This window comes from Microtus oregoni, unplaced genomic scaffold (genome assembly GCF_018167655.1).
Source record: "Microtus oregoni isolate MIOR12 unplaced genomic scaffold, Mior012 000088F_ref0000325, whole genome shotgun sequence".
NCBI lineage: Eukaryota > Metazoa > Chordata > Mammalia > Rodentia > Cricetidae > Microtus > Microtus oregoni.
Window position 1 is genome coordinate 2558637 of NW_024544555.1, and position 20748 is coordinate 2579384.

General features: G+C 44.6%; 1 pseudogene; it reads left to right on the top strand.

Moving 5' to 3' along the window:
- Nucleotides 1–4697: 4697 nt before the first annotated feature.
- LOC121442235 overlaps nt 4698–20748 on the top strand; it is a 51839-nt pseudogene continuing 35788 nt past the window's right edge.

The window sequence follows — 20748 nt, forward strand, 5'->3', positions numbered from 1 at the left end:
ACATGTCCACCACATGTCGGCAGTTTCTATTTCTATGCCTCAGATCCTTTGGTCTGAAGACTTAGGGTAGGTAGGTAGCAAATTCCAACAGACAAGAGTTCTGCATTTAATGTGGCTATTGAATGAGAGAGAGAGCCTTCTGTGAGTACTTATTGGCAAGACGAACCCTTGTGGATGAGTTATGTGCGTGGCATCCCAGAGGTCCCGGCATGGATGCAAACCAATTAAGTTAAGCACTTACCGCAATCACAAGTGCAGCTCATAGGTTGAAAAGTGGGAAGAGAGCGCATGTGACCTTGGCTTTGCTTTGTCAAATGTATTAGAAAAGTGGTCCGTGAATTCTTCCCTCTAGCTCTTCTAAATTCTGGAGCACTTTCTGACTAACAAAGCACAGAATCTCCTTAGCTGTGTAACCTTATTTAGGGTCTTTACAACTCTCTTCATTTGCAAGAAAAGAAAAGAAAATAGTTTCAGTGCTAGAAACAGAAGTCACTCAGTAACTTTGAAGCACAAGGGGTTATTTAACATTAGGAATTAGGTACCCATGAAATCATTTGGGAAGGATGAGATGTGGGCTTTTGATTAGGCATTTGGAATAATTCATGAAGTACTGTCAAGAGTCAGGGAAGCAACTACCTTTGCCATGACAGGGATGGTAAGGGAGAAGCAACTTGCAACTGGGGCAACTGAGGGCTAGACTATATTATCTTTGGCCACCATTTGTACTTCACAATGTCTCCATTGCTTCTTAAGTCATCTGGTTACCAGACAGCTGAAACCTCAAGCCACTAGCGGTACCTTTGGGAGCTGCAGACAAAACACTAGTCTCTCTGCCAGGGTATTTCTACTTCATAGAGTTTATTTATTGCACATGTAGACTTTAGCTGCAAGGGAGTCCTGGAATGAATTACCTTTTTCACCTCTGAAAAAAAAGGAAAGGTTCCTAAAAGAAAAAAGTACGTACCAACTTACTACATTCATTCTGGAAAGTAAGGGCCATAATCACACACACACACACATATGATATAGTTACTGTGGGAGGTTGAATAAAATAATAAACTTTTTTGAACACTAGCAAAAATTGTGCAAACAATAAATTCATTATTTCTGTCATATAAATATAATGTGCTTCAATGTTTCAGCTTCTAAGAATATCTAAAGAGAATAATTCTCCAGCTGACAGCTGACTCTGATGCTAAATGTGGGAGAATTCTCTGCCTGACTCAGGGTCCCCAATGGCCTCAGTGACTCCCATCTTTACCCAAGATAATGCCATAGATGCCTATTTAAAAGACTTTAGTCTGTGTGCCAGGGCCTCAGGAGGGAACTTTGTAAGCCATACTTCTTTCTTTCTACATGACACCTCCTGCCCTTCATCCTGGACCCTATCGTTCACATCCTGTTGCTTCAGGTCAAGTGTCTGAATGTCTGCTTGCCCTCTTCATAGTGACAGCTGAGTAGAAACAGATTGCTTGGCTTGATCCCAGTTTCATATCTATTCTGTCCCCACCTGGCCTGGGGGACACGACACTAGAAACAGAGGCTAAGATTTGTAGCATAGGAGTTCAGCAAGGAGGCTCTAAATAATTAGAAGCTGGAAGAAAGGACTGAGAAAGGATCGAGTCCATCTGAAGCAAGCACATAGAGAAAAGTTACCAGCACCCCTATCTGATGTTCCTTGCTATTTCCTGTTTAAGTTTGTTGGTTGTTATATTTGCTTATGTGAGAAAAGATCTCATGCAGCCTAGTGTGGCCTCAAACTTATATGCCTGAGAGTGGCCTTAAGTTTCTTAGCCTTCTGCTTCCTCTCCCTTGTGCTGGAATGACAGGGGCTGGCCGCCATGCCTGGTTTCCCATTTATATATCAAACTTCAGAATCACCTTTTCATTCAGACATTCACAGTCAAGTTTACGTATTCTATGTTTCACCTTTTTGGTGGATCTTATTAAGTGATCACTTTGTCTTCTCAAGGCTAACCTGGGCCTCAGTCTAGTACAGAAAAATTAAACCAGCATTTCAAGTGCAAAGATGCAATCCAGGCAGCAGAGGGCTGAAGAAGTTGTCCAGGAGTGATAATGATAATTGCTGCTGGCACTGAAAGGGTGGAGTGAATGAACCTGACAGAATGATGAGGGCTGGCACGTCTGTGGGAGCAAACGCCTTCAAGAACTGCCCCAGCTGCGTGATTTGTTCTCCTTCACACGGACTACGTACAGTTAATCCACAACTCAGAGAATGGATGCTGGACAGCATGCTTTTCAAGGCCTCCGAGTAGTGTAAAACAATTGGTACAGCCTTAAGATCAGGGTGATATGTTAATATCCCATGGTTATAGCAAACAAATGACTTCCCTACTTATTCAGAGAACCAGTCCTGGGAGTTAATACTCAATTCTCCATCCTTTCTTCTTTCCTTTTTTTCTTTCTTCCCTTCCTTCCTTCTTTCTTTCCTTCCTTCCTCTCTCCCTTCCTTCCCACTCTCCCTTTCTTCTTTCCTCTCTCCCTTCCTTCCTCTTATCCCCTCTCCTTCCTTCTCTTTCCTGTTTAAACACACAGACAGACAAACAGACAAACAAACAAAAAACCCCTCAGGATCTCATGTAGCTCAGACTAACTTCAAACTAAACATGTAGCTGAAGACAGTTTTTAATCTCTATTCCTCCTGCTTCTATCTTCCAAGTGTTGGGAGTGTGTTCATATGAACCATACCTGGTGCTGGGGATTCAAAGAAAGACTTTATGCATGCTAGACAAGCAAGCATTCTAAACAAATGAGTTACATTCCTAACACCTTAATATCTGTTAGTAAAAATAGTTTAACCTATAAAATGAGTTTGTATTTTATTCTCTATTTTATGTAATTCTGGGCAAATTACTGAACCTCTCACAGTTTCCATTTCTTTATTTATTTAATAAGAAAATCATAGTAGGTATCTTAGAGAATTATACTATGAAAATTAGATGTAAAATATTTTTTACATTCACAGCAAAAAAATAAATTTGTTATTGAGTCATCCTGAATTTATTGGCACAGTGTTTAGAAGCCCATAGGAAGTAAAGTGATGTCAGTAAGTAGATAAGTGAGCTATTCTCTGATCAGCAGAAGGAATAAATGTATATCCCTTAGCCAGGTTTGGTGCGCACTTTTAATCCCAGCACTCAGGAGCAGAGGCAGGTTCCAGGTCATCCTGGTCTACAGAGCGAGTTCCAGGACAGCCAGGGCTACACAGAGAAACCTTGCCTTAACAAATTAAAAAGAAAAAAAAAAGACATCCCTTCAGAATCCCCTGGAGTACGACTCAGCATGGAATAACCTTGAAGGAAATCTCTGGCAAAGATAGCAAGTTTAGGGTACGTGTGTGGTTGGTACAGTCCAGCCAAAACCTATGCTGTTTGTAATTTACCCAGTCAGTGAAACAAGTGATGTGTCCGGAGTTATTTGCCCCACCCTTTCACCTGAAACAGACTGCCAAGGTTTATTACATGGCTAACAGCAACACAGATGAAGGAAAAGAAGGGAACCTCAGATGTCTTAAATACTCAAAGTGCACCGCAGTATGAGTGACCATAGGAAGATTCCACAGAGGTTATGTTGTATTTGATCACTGATGTAGCCAGTCACGGTTGTTAATATGAGACAGGTCCTGCAAGTGCTAGGAAGACCAAGGCATAGACAGGGACCCTACAGAGACTGACAGATAAAGATAATTAGTGAACATACTCCTGAAAACAATGGGGGCTGGAGAGATGGCTCAGCAGTTAAGAGTACTGGCTGCTCTTCCAGGGGACCTGGCACCCACAGGACAGCTCACGATAACTGTTTCAACACTCCCACACAGCCATCCATGCAGGCAGAACACCAATGCATGTAAGATAAAAATAGTAGATAAAAAAATAGTCATTAAAAAAGGAAAATAAAGGTCTTCATAGAATTTTGTAACATGGAAGGGATAAGGAGACACTGAGTGTATTCTGTATAAGTCTCTTGACATTAGAGGATGCTCGGCAGGGGCTGGAGAGAATGCTCGACAACATGTTGCTCTTGCAGAGGACCTGAGTTTGACTCCCGGTACCACACAGCAGTTCTACAATTTCAGTTCCAGGAAATCTAATGCCCACTTCTAACCTCCTTGGGCAGGAGGCACAAATGTGGTACACAGACATACATGCAAGGGAAACACTCATATACATAAAATACCATTTAAAAATCTAAAACAATGTTCAACAAAAATCGAAAGTATAGTATATAAAATGGTCATCTGGTATTATTTTTTAAAATGGTAGAGTTATAATTACATGTTTCTCTTCAGCTGTCTATTTCCCAAGCTTTCTATCTATATTTTCTATATTTCATTTTCCTAGTGAGAATTTAAGTGTGATGTAGTTTTAAAAGCGACGCTTACCTATAAAGGTGCTGTGGAATCAAAAGTCACCTTCCTAGCTCTTTGCTGACTGCAGTTTGACATCCCTGGTGGCCAAGGGCAGGTATTTTCCTTGGGAAGTAACAGTTCAGAGCCCGATTGAAAGAAGTGAGTGAGACATGGGAAGAGCCACCGAGGGTGGGGAGCATCCTTGAGCAATCATCTCCAGTGCTGCTGGCCCTCACCCTCCCTGGGGACTCTCTGGAGACCTTCCCTGGGCTGGATTATCCTTTGGGAGGCTGGGCATTTATCCACAGACTTCTATGTCCATCAGTCAATGACTGCTATTGGAAGATTTACCTTCTACCCGGTGTTTATGAAGGAGGCGAGGAGAGCAGACATGGGACTGGAAACTCTAGAGTGGAGTGCTGCCGACCTTGAGCTCGGAGCTGTCTATATCCTGACATCAGGTGGGACAGAAGATGTGGACAAGGCACACAAGTCCCAGCAGCATCCACATGTACCTGTTCAAGGGCTCTGTCCCTATTTCTCCTGCTCCAGGTTTGTCAACAACTCAGAAAACCAAAAGGCAGGCTTCTCACGTTTGGGAGAAGGATGGAGTTGGGAAAGAAAATGAATCTAGTGAGTACCACCTTCTGAAAGATCAGCTAGAAATAAGCAAACCACAAATGATGGGGAACGCCTTCCTCTCAGGTCGGTCCTCCTAGGCTTTACATAAAGAGACATGCAAATTAAACGTTTATTCACTGTTCCTAACACTTGCATATGGCTTACGGAAAGAAAATTTTTTTGTACAACAAAATAAATGTGGGGTTGGGTTTCTATTTAGAAATTTTGGCCAGCCTTATGCGGCAATTTCTGCACGGGATGGAGGGCTAAAGGAACATTTAATAAGTGCTTTAAAAAATGACAGTTAAGAACTTATAAAGAACGGAGAAACCCTGTCTCGAAAAATCAAAAAAAAAAAAAAAAAGAACTTATAAAGAAGAGGAAGTTTTCAGAAAAAAAAAGAAAAGAAATTCAAGTTGGTTTCAATGGCCATAGTTTAAAACCCAACCTTAAAAACTGATGACCTGAGTTAATCTGCAGAGGGCCCCTGGCACCCTCAGGGTGGTCCAGGATTGATATACTCCCACTGGGAGAGTGAGCTCTGTGACACTGGCCACTGTCACATGGCCTTTGGCTGAACCCTTGGAGGAGCTGGCCCAAGAGTGCTCTCAGTGCTCTACACTGGGGTATTCACGGTGCCTTTGCTGACCCCTGTGCTCATCCTAGAATCATCAGTAGTGAGGTTTCCATGGGAACCAAGAAAGGTTCAGAATTCTATGTCTAAACCCCGAATCCCAGAGGGAAGAGACAAGCACCAAGGCAGCCTCCCCAGTAATGGTGCACATTTTAAGTTGTCTTATTAAATATTAACCCCAGAGACAGAGCATTAATGGGCCTCCTATGTAAACTTTGTGTGTCTCATAAACACCCAGAAAGGGCTGCGGTAGAACATGCCAAGGCAAGTCTGCCCTGTGTGATCCCTGACAGGTGACACAGACAGCTGCTCTGAGCTCACCACCCTCGTTCTAGCTCCTTTGTTGTTCAGAATGGCCCTTCCATTGGTGTTTGTGGTGATGGGGAGTGGGGCTGTTACAACGGAAGGCCTGAGGCCAATGACATCTTCTGTCCTTTCATGTTCTCCTCAAGTCTCTTTTCCATCTCTGGAACCCCAAAGTATTGACTCTCTACCGTGGATGTCAGCAGGAGACAGCAGACATAGTGAGGCGGTTTCAAGGTTAGAGAATAAACAGGACACTTACTAGAATCAGGAGACGTGGGCTTTTGCATAATTTTCTTTTGGATGTGTCCATTGATGCCCTGTGAGCCTAGGCTCATCTTCTGAAAGAACAAAAGGAGAATATGATCTACAGTTCATTGATTTCTTAACAAAATAGTTTAAGTCTCTACTACCAGGGCACAGGGGTGAATAGAGCCTGGTTCCTGCCTCTGTGGTCCCTGAGGATCTTAATCTGGGTTCCACGTATGTCTCTGCAGCCAAGAAGTGGCTGTCCCAGAGTGCATGGAGCTGTTATAACTTCAGAGGGGAAAATTCCTCTAGTTTCAGTAAGGTCAGACTTAGAGTCCCAGGACTCCAACAATAAAGGTCCCTGGTCCTCTTTAGTTCTTCCCAATCCCATGTCACATGTGTGCTTTTTAGCTGTGTCGCTGGTACAGAATTTCCTTACAATTTTCCGTTTAAACCAGAATTGGATACACGACCATAGCTACTTTCATAATTTCATATTCACAAAATTATGTGTTTGGTGATATATAATACATAATGTATGCTTTAAAATAACTCATGTCCTAGGTTTTTTTTTTCCTTTTTAGATAAAAAATAAAAGTCCTGGGGTGGGAATATAACTCAGTTGATAGGGTGTTTGTCTAGTATGCATGAAACCCTGAGTTTGATCTCCAGCACGGCATAAATTGCTTGTGGTGGTATACATCTGCAACCCAGAACCATCAGACGTTCAAGCTCACCCTCAGCTATAAACTAGTTAGAGGGTAGCCCCAGATACATGATATCTTGTCTCAAATTAAAATTAAATAAACACTTTCTCCTTAATATACAGCAGTCAGTGTTCTCAATTCCCACCCAAACCTCACCAGTGCACAGCTTGGGAAACTTGCTCATGGTCCATAAAATTCATGCCTACTACAGGACATTTCTATCCACTTTCCACCTACTCATCCTCCATTTCTCTACCGCTGGCCTTTAGGGCAGATATTACATCCCGCCTTTTTGCATTGCTTGACTTTGTGATCAGACATTGTCTGAGACCGCTGTCACACCCCAGCGCATTCTCAGTACCCAGGCTGGCAGTAGAGGACGGTTTTTTTTTTTTTTTTTGCACCTTGAGCACCCCCTCCCTGCTGCGGAGGGGAGGCTGCGCTGCTGGTCCTGCCGCTGCCTGGCAGACTTCCGCATGAATGACAGGGGCTGGCAGAAGGTTGGCAGTGAGTGGAAGCAGTCCTGACACTCGAGCTGTGTGCTGCGCACTAATTACATTGATGTGGGGTCTGGGCCGCGTGGTCCTTTGCTCAGAGGAAGGATGCGAGGCAGGCGCGCTGAGCGAGCGGCACTACAGAGGAAACGCGGGAACAGCCGCACCTACACGCATCCATAATTTATAAAATGCCAGCAGCAACAAAGGCAAACAGGGACCAGAAGCAGGAGAACAGAATGGCATAAAGCTTTTTAATGGTCGTTTTCTATTAATGTCAGATGGGCGACCGTTTTTCAAGTGGGTGGAAGGGTTCCAAGGCCCCCATGGTTCAGTCACAAAAGCTAAATGCTGCCATTTACCCCTCCTCCCAGAGCTTTGGGGACGAGCGTTAGCTGTCCTACAAGCCAAATGTAATCTTTGAGGTTCAAGTGGGCATCTGATCCTTCTAGCTGTTTGCTCTTTTAAAGGGGTTTGTAGCTGGAGTGCCGAAAACGCTCTTTTCTGTCGCGGTGACAGTATTGCTGGCAGCTTAGCATGTTGTGCACAGAGAAAGGGGGTGTGGTGCAGATTTTAAGATTACAGGCTCCTCAGCAGGGCCGACTGGCAGTGAGAACGTGGTCCTTGACTAAACAAGGCTGTTTCCTCTTGGAAATGGTGGCTAATAGGCGAACCACATTTTGGCAGTGTTCTGATGCTTGGGTGATAACGCCCACAGATTTTCTAACAGTGTCTGATTCAGCTAGGACATTAGAAGCACTGCTAGATGATGCAGGCCTTTACCTACATCGGCTCAAAGCCCTTCACTCTCCCAAAGTCACCCCTACTTTTTCTGCTGTTTATCACCCCCCGAAGTAACTATTACTATGAAATCGTATGTATTTTACCACTCTCTTTCCAATGTGACTATTGTCAAATCTATGCTTTTGAGGTTTGTGGATGCTACTGCACTTGGCTTCGGCTCATTTGGTTAGCTGGCTGGGTGGTGTGGAGTCCCAAGCCTGATCTCTCTACTTCCCAATTGCTGTTCCATGACGAGACTTCCTGCGTCGGTTCCTTTACTCGTGGTCCACTCTGTTTGAGCTCTCCTCTCCGCTTTCTTTGGTGGATGCTTCCACTTGGTTTTTCAGTACAGTTGTTACATCATGTCTCCGAAGAGTCTTCCTCAGCGGAGCAACGTTTTAGGTGTTTGAAGTAAGAAAAGGAGTCTCTGCCACCGATCTTCCTGCTAGTAAGTTTCTCCCAGCGGTGACTGATCGAACACAGAGGCACCTCAGAATCAAGTAAATTAATTACGGAACATCACTTATACTTTGTACTGTCTCCCCTAGAGCACGCACCCCGAAAGTGGGATCTCCCATATCAATGTGTGGGGGTGACCACTGTAAGTGATACTGAAGAATAGGGAGCTTGAAACCGACTGTAAATGTTTTAAGGTGAAAGAAAGCAAGAGGGGGCCGGGCGGTGGTGGCACACGCCTTTAATTCCAGCACTCGGGAGGCAGAGGCAGGCGGATCTCTGTGAGTTCGAGACCAGCCTGGTCTACAAGAGCTAGTTCCAGGACAGGCTCCAAAACCACAGAGAAACCCTGTCTCGAAAAAAAAAAAAAGAAAAGAAAAGAAAGCAAGAGGGTTCAGCACTCAGAATTAAGGAGAGAACAAGCAACCAAGAACTCAAACAAACAAGCCCAAAGAAGTCACTCCACATGACAAAGGGCTCGGGAAGATGGCGTCAAGCATATCTGAGCTGCAATACCCACTGCCTTCTTTGCATTTGGATGCCAAGTGGACTCATTGCAACATATATTAATCGGTTTGCTGGGGCTGCTATACCAATGTTCCACAGAGTGGATGGCCCAGACAACAGGAACTGTTTCAAGGGTCCCGAGTGCAGAAGTCCGACATCATTGTGTCGGCATTGGTTCCTTCTGAAGGAAAACCTGCCGCCAACCTCTCTCCGGAGTCCTATTGAAACCTGGCATTCCTTAGTTTGGAGTGAACCATGCCAGTTTCTGCCCTCTCCTCTGCACACTCCTGGTGTGCAAACCTCTGTGTCTACCCCCTCCCCCCCTTTTTTTTTAAAAAAAACTTTTTTCTTTTAATGTAGTTTTAAGGAACGAGTGCTCTGTCTGCATGCAGGCACACACCAGAAGAGGGCATCAGATTATAGATGGCTGTGAGCCAGCATGTGGTTGCTGGGAATTGAACTCAGGACTTCTGGAAGAGCAGTCAGTGTTCTTAACCACTGAGCCATCTCTCCTTTAAATAAGGATGCACAATCCTTTTAACCTGATCATTCACAACTAAGGTCACATATACAGGGGATAGAATTGAGACTATCTTTTTCAAGGACACAACACAATGTTAAGTGTGGGCTTAGAAAATGCTTTCCACAACACCCAATCCAAATTCTTCCCTAGTCTCTAGCGGAGAATACTGTACTTTGTGAGTAGGGTTCGTCACATATTCCATTGATGGTGCTGTGCCACCGTGTGGTCCCTACTGTGAAGGACTGCACTCTAGGAGTTTCAGGGTATTTTGATCACAGCAGTGAGAAAAGCAGCCAAATACAACATAAGAGTTCAAGATCCTGTGTCTAGGTTATATGCGAGCACTGTGCCGTTTTATACAAACGATGGGTAGCTGTGAATCTTAGCATCCGTGAGAGTTCATAAAACTAATTCTCGTCCAATGCTACAGGAAGACACTTACTGAAAACCACTGAATTATACACTTGATTTTAGTCTCATGTACATGAGGATTGTGTCTGTCTGTCGGTTTGTCTGTGCCTCATGTGTCTGGTGCCCAAGAAGGGCAGAAGAGGGTGTCATAGCCCCTAGAACTGGTTTCATGGATGGCTATAAGCCACCATGTAGGTGCTGGGAACTGAACCCAGGCCCTCTGCAAAAGCGGTAAGAGTTCTTAATCATTGAGTCATCTCTCCAGTCCCCTATAATAGCAATACTTTTTAAGGTTTTCAAGTTACTAATCCTCTAACATAGATGGGGGTATAGAGATTTAAAGATATAGATGTAATAACAACTACTAATGTTTATTGAGTATTTAGTGTCCGCTAAGCTGGATGCTTGCTAAGACATAGAACACCTTTTCCCAAGTTGGAAAACGAGTACCTAAAACACCAAGCAATGTGTGCAGGGGAATAAAACTAGAGAAAAATGTGGAGCTGGATTTGGATTCAGGCTGGCTACCTGAGAAGTCAGAGAACTTTCTGATACATCATTATACTTGTAAGGATGTGCAGAAGTGATGACCTTCTTATGAGCCCATGGGAAATGAATACGGATTAATTTAACAACAACAACAACAAAATCCCTAAATCATTTGTCCCCATCTTTCCACAAACACACCTGTTTTGCAAAGCAAGACATGCCTGTTTGAAAAGACTCTTATTTACCTATGAAATTTTAAAAAGAGAAAGGTCTCGACATTTCTTCTTGCATACAATTTAATGTTGGCATCAAGGACAAGTCTAGCCTGGGATAGCAGTGAAGTTTGTGAAGTTATTTAACTATAAAGGCATTAAGGTTCTCGGCTGCCTGCATGTGCCCAGTGCAAAGAAGAGTGGGTGTTTGATTACTCTCCAGTTGCTCCGTCTGGGGATTCAGCCAAATGGAACCATTAGATTCAGAGCATACTCAGGGGTCTGAATTTTCCATTCCAGCTCTCTCTAATAGTCAAATGAGGCAGGTAGGAGAGGTACCCAGTGTAGACGCTCCATCCATCAATGTCCCAGAATGAATTCTGGGATTTGAACTTTAATTCAGAGCAAGGAGGAAGATTGGCCAGAGAAAAAAGAACAGCGTACTCATCCCTAGTCATGAAGAGTTGCCTCCTGTTTAAGCTCAGGGAAGGGGTGAGAACGAAGATACAGGTAGGAAGGAGCCATAGATGGAATGTCAACAGCAGAGAAAGCACCCTGGGTGGGGATTGTCTGTGTTTCTCTCATTCAGGGCTCAGCATGATCAGCCTTGCACACAGCTAAACAAATGCTGACTATTGAGAACCAGTTCTTAACCCCATTACTTGCATATCCTAAGTCTACGGTGAATGTCCCGCCTGCTTCCCTCTAGTTTATGCCTTGATGGAAATCTGCTCCACCTGTCATGGTACTGCCAGTTAAGACACAGCCCTTCTCCTAGCCAAAGGTACCTACCCCAGCAGCCACACCTTCAAGAGATGGTGTCACCATTTCCTGGCATGAAGATGCCCAAACTGTTCTGGCTTCTGCCCTCTCTGCCCTTCTGTGTTTTTGTTTGTGTGTGTTCTCCCATAGCCTCTGGCTGTATCCTTTTTAGGGGGAGGAGTCATTTCTTTGTTTAGCTAGTCTGTTTCTGTCACTTAGTTGATGAGTCCCTACTGTATTTCATGTTGCTAGGTTTCTATTTCATGATGCTTCCATGATTAAAGAGAAACTCAAAGAATTTGGGAACCATTCTGAGGACAGTCGCAAGAATAATTAGAGGGTGATAGATTTGCCAAGCCTCACCAAAGAGATGCAATTTTGTTTCAAGAAAGGAAATTTGCGATGAGTTAGAAATACCTGTCATTGGCTCAGTCTGTGCTTCCAAACAAGATAGGGAGTTGAAGTCATTATCTTGAAGTTCCGTGTGAAAATGGACCAGCATGTCACCTAGGAGACTGTTTATGTGGAGATAGGCTCCAATTTTCCCTTTACCCCCATTCACATGGAGGTATAATGAACTTTCTAAAACTCTTTACATTCATTTGCTAAAAATGTTCAACTCCTGTTTCCCCCTTAATTCCCCGTGGCCTGGACTTGAGCCTCACAGCTGCCATGCTCAGATCTCGAGCATCCCCAAGACCTCCTGCTATTTGGCTGTTGGCATTGGCGATGTTGGGCACTGTTAACCACGTGCTCATTGAGCTTCGATCACTCCGAATTCGCCCGACTTTCTCCTCTAACCTGTCCAGTTGGTCTTAGCTACTGGAAGCCTCTCCCTCCTACCTTCCTTTACAGGCTGGTGCTCCTCAAAGCTCTGACTAACCCCTTCCTTTCTTGTACCCCACACTGCTGGCAGCTGGTTTAATTCATCCCCATAGCTTCAGTTACCATCTATTCACAGATACTTGTTAAATGTGCCCTCCCTGACTCTGAGTACCAGATTCTAAGCATAACTGCCTTCTGAAATATTATGTTATCTGGTTATGTTACAGCACTTCAGGTCCAATATTCCCCCCAAAGATGCCTCTTATACATCTCTCTTGATACCTACCTTTCCTTGACTCCGTCAAGCTAGTAAACTGCAAAGACCTATCAATTCAACCACCCCAACCATCTCTGAGATCATTCACTTATCTCTGCTGCCAAGGATTAGTTCAGGACACTATTGTCTCACCCTGGTGTCTGCATAACTTTTTAGCTCGTTTTCTAACCCCCACCCAATGTGCTGCCTTCTTCCAATGCTTTTCTCCCACCAGGCAGTCAGAGTAAACCTTGCAAGTCACCAATTGATGGAGCTAGTGTCCATGGAGTGAAACCCAAATTTTATACGGGCTAAATCTTCCAAACATGTCCTTGCTGGCCTCTGCAGTCCCGTGTAGTTCTCTGGATCCTGTGCTCCAAACATTGTGACTTTCTCTCACACCCTACTCTCTCTCTAGCAGGCTTTCACGCTGCCAGGAACACTTTCAGCCCTCCCCCTTTTGTCAATTGCCTCCTCATTTTCTATCTCCCCTCTTTCTGAAATTGTTCATGATCTTTTCTTTTTCTTTTATGTGCACAAGTGTTCTACCTGCATGCATGTATGTATATCACATATGTACTTAATGCCCTAGGAGGTCAGAAGAGGGCACGAGATCCCTAGGAACTGGAGTTGATTGGGAGCCAACATGTAGGTTCTGTGAACGGAACCCACGCCCTCTCCAAGAGCTGAGCCATCTCTCTAGTCCCATGAATTTTTTTATTTTGAGACAAGGTCTCATTATGTAGCCCTGGATGCCCTATGACTGAGTATGTATAGCAGGTTGGCCTTGAACTCACAGAGATCTGCCCACCTCTGCCTCCAAGGGATTAAAGGTGTGGGCCGCCTATCCCGGCATCTCAGTTTACCTGTGATGGTACATTTTCCTGTTTCTCTCCTATGGCACCGATTCTTTTTTCATGGTCTCCTGTTGGTTCCTCCCTCTTTCTCCAAGGTGTGTTGAGCGCAGCATCCCAGGCTTGCTCTTCACTCCTCCCTCCTGCTGTCTGACCTGTTGGTCATCTCAACGCTTCTCTCCTCCATGCCATTGATTCATGTGTCTTCAGCACAGACTTCTCTCTCCTGAACTCAGGATGTGTATATCCGACCGTTGACACCACAATTCCATTCAGAGTTCTGACAAACACAGATGAGGTCAGAGTCTCGAGCCCTGCACTTCTGCACTGAAGCCACTTTGGACCAGGCATCCCCCCTCATCTTACTGTCTTATACTATCTGTCATTATAGCTGCTCGGATCCAAAACTGTAACATACTTCAGTCACTACAAATCCTGTGAGTTTTTCTCTTCAAACATGTCTACCCACTCCTCACCATCCCTGGTAGGGTCTCCTGATCTGCCCTGCCCCTCTTTATCCTGCTCTCAGCAAAGCAGCTAAAACTGTGTAAGTCAGGTTGGGTCACATTTATACTCAAACTAGTAATGTAGGGTGAATATTGAAGGTTTTTTTTTTCTTTCAGAGAAGAGTCTCTTCTGTGTGTCTCAGATTGTCCTGAAACTTAGAATCCTTCTGCTTGCCAAGTGTAGAGATTGTGGGCATGTGGTGCCATACCTAGCTTTAAATCCTGAAGTCTTTCCTGTAACCCATCTGATCCTGCACGGTCTAGATTTCTGCTTGCTCTGTATTTTCATCCTCCTCTGTCCTGGCTCATCCATCACACACTCTGGCCTCCTGGCTCTCAGGGGATGCTTCCAGCCTACTGTGCCTTAGACACTTGGCTGTAGCTGTTCTCTCTGCTTGAGCTGTTCTTCCCTTAGATATCTGTCGGCCTACGTTTCTCAATTTAATACTCCCCATGACCAGTTCTTTTGGGTCTTTTGTTTGGTTGTTTGCTTTTTTTTGTTTTCTTACATCAATCAGTGTTGCAGCTGAGTATATACTGATGTCTAATCCAAGCACTATTTTCACAGTCCGCCTTTGATCTCTTATAACATTGCTATTCTACGACAGCTGGGGTGCTTGGGTGTTTGGAAGGTAATTTCTCCAAACACCTAGACTAGGCTTTCTCATCCTTGGCACTACTGACCTTGGGGCTGCATAGTTGTTTGTGCTGGGGCCTGATCTGTCCATTGCAGAATGTCTGGTGTCATCCGTAACCAAATGAAGAGTCATCAGTGACATCCCTTAGTTGTGACAACAAAAAATAAATGTTTGGACTTTGCTCAGTGTCCCTTGTGAATGCAAGTCATTCTCAGTTGGAAAGAACCGTTCTAGAAGAGTGCTTGAGATGGTAGACATTTAATAATTATTTCTTGGAGGAGAGGAAGTAGAATGAGCAAAGCATGGGTTCATTCATGTCTTCTGTATTCTCCCAGCATTTGTAACTTACCACAGTCAGTTCTAGAAGCACCTTCCCACCTAGGAAAGGGCTAAATCCCAGGATTCAGGGGATGCACAGCACATGGTGAGAAAAACATGACATTAAGGGCAGCAAAATGAGTTCAGGATAAAGTCTCACTCAAAGGCTGCCTAGAGAGGCCTCTCATCTGAGAATTATGTGGGTTTGTTCAACAATATTTTTAAGGCCCAACAACAACTACTTTGGGAGTGGGTCTACCCCTGCCTAAACGAGCGCTCATGGCAAGAACTTCAGTGCCTCAGACTCATGGGAACAGCAATGTCTTCCCCAAGTTAGACTCAGGGGAAGCCAAGACTTTCCACTGGCCATAGATTGGATACTGACAAATAATAGCATTTCGCTAAAAACAGTACATCGAGAAAGTACCAAGCACAGCTTCCTTTTCAAGGGTGACTTCAAGATAGCATTACTCCCAGACTGCTCCCTTACACAGACCCCTAACTGAGGTGAGCCAATCTGCTTTGGCATTCATGATGTATGTAACAAACATGTTGTTTGTACCATCCTAGCTGCTGGTGTGTCTCCATCTAAGTGCACAGAACACTTTATCCCTCCTTCATGTTACTTATGTCTGTCTTTTTAATCTCTCCTTGCTCCTAGTCAGGTTTTCAGGGTGCATCTGCACCAATTGTTGCACTGCTACTTTGTGTTTTGTGTTTTATATACACTGGTGTTTTGCCTGTATGTATCTCTCTATGCGAGGGTGTTGAATCCCCTGGAACGGGAGCTACAGACAGTTGTTAGTTGTCATAGGAGTGCTTGGAATTGAACCTGGATCCTCTGGAAGAGCAGCCAGTGTTCTTAACTGCTGAGCCATTTCTCCAGCCCCACAACTATCCTTCCAAACTACTTCTACTCTGTCTTTCCCCACTCAGTGTACCGATGGGTCAAGTTGAGTGTTCAGTACTCAGTTCTCTTCAAGGACAGCAGTAACAAAAATCATATTTAAATAAGAATAGTTTTTCTTGCACTTCTGGCTAAGGAACTTATCTTGAGCAGTAAAGCTGGAAACCGTGTAAGGCAGCACAGCTGGAATGGAGAGTGTGCTCAAACAACACACCCATAAGTATAGTATGCCTAGTGTCACTTTTATGGACTGAGTACTAGTAAACAATATAGCAACTGTCCCAGGGTCTGTGCAAAAGCCACTCTTGTTAATTGGAAGCAGTGTACACCATCTGAGGTCATCAAACTTCTATTAGTACAATCAAAGTATACCTAATAAATTGAATCCTATAGAACAGCAATTACGATGAGGGTTGTGGCTTAGCAGTAGAGCATGTCCTTAGCGCCTGTGAGGTCTTTCAGTCCCCAGCCCCCTTCCTCACTCAATAATTAAACAATGTTTCATAGGAAAGAACATGGTGGTCACTACTCTTCCATGAGGATTTTGGAGGCTTTAGCATGATGTGAAGGTAAGGAAAGGCCATTCTTACTGAGGAGTCATTTTCCCAAGCTGCACCAGGGCTAGAGATTCCTTTGAGCTAAGAAATAAAGTCATGGTTTGTTTTCTGAAAAAAGATAAGACATGTACATGGCACAGACCACAGAGGAAATAGATTTGGAATGAAAAGCAAGTTAGCCGCGTGCTCCCAACTACAGCTATCTGGTGTGTCTGTCTGCTGCTCCGTGAGTCCTTCCAGTCTCGTGTGGAAAGGAGAACACAGTGAGGGGCTTGGGACATAGTTTAGTTGGTAAAGTGCTTGCCACGCAAACATGCTGATTTGTGTTTGATCCCTAGAGCCCACATATAAAAAGCTGGGCAAGATGGTTCTAGGGACGAGTAGACAGTCAGACCCCTAGGGCTCGCTGGCCACCTAGCCCTGTAAAATTGACAAGTCCCAGGTCCCAGTGAGAAACCCTGTCCCAAACACAAGACAGAAGGCATCTGAAGAATGATGTTTAATAAGGTTGACCTCTGGTCTCCATGTGTACATACTTTCACACAAATGTTCTCCACATGGACACACCCTCACACATATATAAATACTCATTCTGCATACTACACACACACACACACACACGGACATACATGGACACACACAAGGACACACACACACAAACACGAACACAGTAAATTCAGGACTTTGGCTGCTGTTTCCAGGGCACGCCCATAAGCCTCTTCTCTTTTGATTCGCATGGCAACACTCGGAAACTGCATGAAAGAAATGTGTTGATCAGCCTTACACTTGCCCACTTTCCATCACTCATACCGGATCCCTAGACATTTAATGAGTTCTGGCATTTCGCCCACAACTTGCTACTCTCTCTCTACCCTCTCAGAAAAAATCTGAACAAAGTGTCCTATGGGCTCCGGGAAATAAAACCCAAATAAAATGGACAACTCTTGCTGAGGGGGCCTTCGTCTGCTCCTTTAAAATAAGTACTAGTCCTTGAATTTCCCTCACGTGCATGCTTCTCCCTTCTTTCCCAGGCTGGGATGCCAGATGTACGTTGCCATGGTCCGAAGAAGGACCTGTGGGTCTCCCCTGGCAGATGCTGCCACTGTTTTAGCCTGAGGGCCCTGCAGGCAGCCCCTGGCAACATTTTAAATTCAGCATCAAACTTCAGCTTGAAATTTTAAAAAGAGGGGAGAAACGACAAGATGTCAACGTCTCAGAACTCAGCGAGTGGGGCTCGGAAATGTGCGGTCTGGGTTTCTTCGAGCTGGGGAAGTTTCTTGTCCTTTAGTGGCCACTGGGAATGACTGTGACCCATCAAAGAGACCCTAAAGGATGTTATTAGAGTTGACAGGGGAGGCAACATCTCAAAAGGAGACCTCTAGACCCAGCTAGAGGGTGTTTTAACAAAACACAGGGCAGATGGAAAGCTGGCCTATGTATAGTCTTACCACCAAAAGGTAGGCTCTAAAATACTGAACTTAAAGACAACACGGGGCACAGGGTATATGTGTTCAAATGCACATCGAATAATTTGGAAGGCCCCAAGTTTTATCTTTTTAATTGTCTGAATATATATAAAACTTGTATAACTGGAAAAGACTTGAACATCAAAAAGGTAGCCAAGAGTTAGTCCTAGCACTCGGGAGGCAGAAGCAGGCAGATCTCTGAGTTCAAGGACAGCCTGGTCTTCAGAGTGAGTTCTAGGACATCCAGAGCTGCACAGAGAAACCCTGTCTCTAAAAACCAACTAATAAATAATAATAATATAAAAATAATAATAAAAATAAATTAACTAAAAATGGTAACAAAGTTGACCTCCTATTCCCTCAATACACACTGAATTCTACAACAGAAAACAGCAAGCCCTGACCTGCCCGGAAGTTCAGCGTCGGGCTCAGATCTCCAGCCAAAGTTCAAGGGCTCATTCACCTAGCAAGATGTTTGATTCCAAGCAGGCATCCTCTCATAACTTCCAGAAGAATATCCATGCAGTTCACCACTGTGCTTATTATCTTTGTCCTCCACAGCATCTCTGGAAAGTTTAGGGAGCCGCTATTTTTACTCTCAGTTTGCATGTAAAGAAATAGGCCCAGGGAAATTGAAGCGGTGGGTTTGGGCAGTAACCTCGTCTTCAGACCTGCCACATGGAGACATGTGTTTGTGTGAGTGCGCAGCTAGGGGTAATCTCACGAATGTCTGATACTCACTGCTTGTATACGGTGGTGGAGGGGGTAAGTTTTGCCAAGTAAAAGGTTCTCTGTTCCCTGAACTGTGCTGTGTCACTTGTCTTCCAAAAAAGATTCTGCAGAATCTTAATGAACCTATCTCTTTTTTTACCGACTTATCTCTGGGCCCTAGCGAGGTAGCCAGTGAGATGGGATCCTCTTTTTAGGATAAGTGGATGAGAGTTTAGTATGGAGCTTCAGAAGAGGAAGGGCCTTTTTTTCTCTTTCATAAGCTCCCTGGTTCTCCCCAGGGCTCAGCTCCCACCAGACTGACAACTTGTCTGCTGATCAGAACTCTGATATGGAAAGAGTGAAATAAGAGTAGAGGGGGGGAACGTAGGGAGTGTGGGAAAGAAGAGGCCAGAGGGTAGTAAAACCCAAGACGTAAAACACAATCCTTTATCCCAATGGCTCTGAGACAAGCTATAAAAATAAAAAAAAAATGAGAAACAGAGTCGGTTGCTGTCATTTCAAATATAAATGGGCATGTACACCCAGCCTTTATGGCTAGGTAACTTCCCCTTACAGCGCTCAGTATTTATTGGTTTGGACTTATTGACAGAACATTCTGGGGCCTGATGTCCTCCTTCCCACAGAGCTAAGACACCATCAGCAATTGCTCTCTCTGCTCAACCATGAATAATACCATGGACGCCGATGACGGTGTTATTATTATCATTTGGTATTTAGCCAGCGTCTTTCCCCGAAGTACTTAAAGCACTTTATAGGCATTGCCTTATTATTCTTCACAATACTTCCCCAGAGAGAGGGACCAGAACAGAGATCTGATTTTCAGCTCACTGAGAGGAGATGCCGAGACCCCGAGCCATGAAAGGGCTGCCTCAAGGTCACCTGGAGAAACGGGGCTGAGGTCAGGATGAGAACCAAGAGCTGATAATGGCTGTTTAAGGGCGCCTTCCCACTGGTCACCGGGGAGAATGAGTCATTAGCTTATTCATTGAGCTCTGAGTAGAACAGGACATTAAAAGGGGAATTTTGGCAGACACATGCTCTAAGGGGAGGCACTAGACTAAAGTGCAAACACTTTTAGAGTGGATGGCTGAAGAACCCCTCGCTTACCTCTAGAGCATTTTGTAAGAGCCATGGGTTGGAAATCAGAGGAGTTTTGAAGAGGATTTCTTCACCCCAAAGGGAAGCACGGGAACTGTGGTGCATCTCAGACCTAAGGAAGCTGACTCCGAGGAGATACCTTAGCAGCTTTAAATGAGTCTGTGTAAGTGGCACGCCATGAACAATGTGAGCTATTTCTGGACAGCGAAGGAGTGAGAGCCTAGCTGGAGAGACCCCTGGTCCCTGGACAGGAGCTGGGAATTGGGGAATAGTTGCTACTCTAGAGGTCATCAGGACAAACATTACAGGAGAGCGTCTCACTACTAGACATGGTCCACATGCAAGAGCGAGCCAGAGTGGGCTGACTTAACTGTTGCCCCACAATGGGACCATCCTATAGAAAGAGGACCTCGCTGGAAGGAAGCTGGAAGTGGGGTCTAAGATGCTTGGGAGGATGTGGGTGGAGCCAGGAGCTGTCAGCTAGGGAAGGAATGTATATACCTAAAAACCTGTGACAGGGAAACTGAAGCCATCACCCTTTGCTATGGATATCTCCAAGGAATTCACAGTAAAAGAACCATCTTTGTGTGTATGGCCAGTCCAGAGTGCTGATCACTGTCACAGGGAGTGAGACTATTGCTGCTGCCTCCGAGCCTTGCCTTGCCTCTGAAGACTTACAGATGCGACTGAAGAATGAGCAGTATTTAAGGCGGTATAGACGCCCCAATCTTTAGCTCCCGGTCTAAAGGCAGAGAGGAGAGGATGAACATTTTGCTACAATCCCCACCCCTGCTGACCCCAGACCTTAATCGGCCTCGAGACCTTAGCCCAGCTGATGCCATGGCATGATGAAAGTACTGTCCAGGCCCCGAAACCCAGCACAGAGACCGCGATACCTCCCGAAACAAGAACAAGGAGACTTTACTCATGAAAATCCGAAGTTCTGGGAAAGTCCTTTGAGTGTATTTGTGGTTGTTTTTTGTTTGTTTTGTTGTTTTTGTTGTTGTTATTTACTCTATGTAAGCCCACGACCCAGCTCCCAAATAAATACACGGAGACATTTTTACTTAT